This window comes from Bison bison, unplaced genomic scaffold, assembly GCF_000754665.1.
Source record: "Bison bison bison isolate TAMUID 2011002044 unplaced genomic scaffold, Bison_UMD1.0 scf7180017864482, whole genome shotgun sequence".
NCBI lineage: Eukaryota > Metazoa > Chordata > Mammalia > Artiodactyla > Bovidae > Bison > Bison bison.
In genome coordinates this window covers 1,396,472-1,397,298 of record NW_011495042.1, presented here as the reverse complement: position 1 = coordinate 1,397,298, position 827 = coordinate 1,396,472, and the positions used below count along the sequence as shown (strand labels likewise).

Below are 827 nucleotides of genomic sequence, written 5' to 3'. Positions count from 1 at the left end.
TTGCCATTTCCTTCTCTAATGCATGAAAGTGAAAAGTGAAAGTGAAGTCACTCAGTCGTGTCCGACTCTTAGTGACCCCACGGACTGCAGCCTACCAGGCTCCTCTGTCCATGGGATTTTCCAGGCAACAGTACTGGAGTGGGGTGCCATTGCCTTCTCATGGCAAATTCAAGTTTTGCATTCTAGAACTTTGTGAAATTTTTCAAATATTTTCAGTCCTCTGTTGGTTGAATTCAAGGGTGTGTAACCCAGGGACATGGAGGGCCCAATGTATTCCACATTTTCCCCTGCTTGTCTATATTTGTACATTTATTACACCTGATGCTATTTACTCAAAATACCAAATATTCATAAACCTTTTTGGCACCCACTTTCTTCCACTAATCACTTGATTCCTACTCTCTATTTCTTCCCCACCTTAGAAACAAACATACATGCACATACACACTCCAACATACACTTACACAGACAGCTATGTAACTGACCAACCAGGTGCCCTAGAGGAAAATAGTTCCTTGGCCTGACCTTAGATTCCAGACCATCAGACACCAAACACAAAACTGCAGGAAAGTGGGAGGCGGGTGCGACCTGGAAAACAGGGAAGGAAAGGTTCCACTGGGCAGATATTTGGTCAGACACGATTTCAGTATGACATTTGAGAGAAGATAATTGGCATTTTATAGGGAATGAAAATCAACAGCATTTCTAATTTTATTTCTTGCTAAAATGACAGCAGGGAATTGTAAATACTGATGAGCTTGGCAAAAATCCGACTTCAGGAAGGGAGAGGAAGGTCCCTCGCGCCTGGAGATTGGGGCTGAGAGCAG

General features: G+C 43.3%; 1 protein-coding gene across 1 annotated transcript in view; it reads right to left on the bottom strand.

Moving 5' to 3' along the window:
* Positions 1–682: 682 nt before the first annotated feature.
* Positions 683–827, bottom strand: part of LTF (lactotransferrin) — a 33,424-nt gene continuing 33,279 nt past the window's right edge. Inside the window, exon 18 of the mRNA XM_010862385.1 lies at positions 683–827. The gene's annotated coding sequence lies outside the window, so the exon portion shown is untranslated.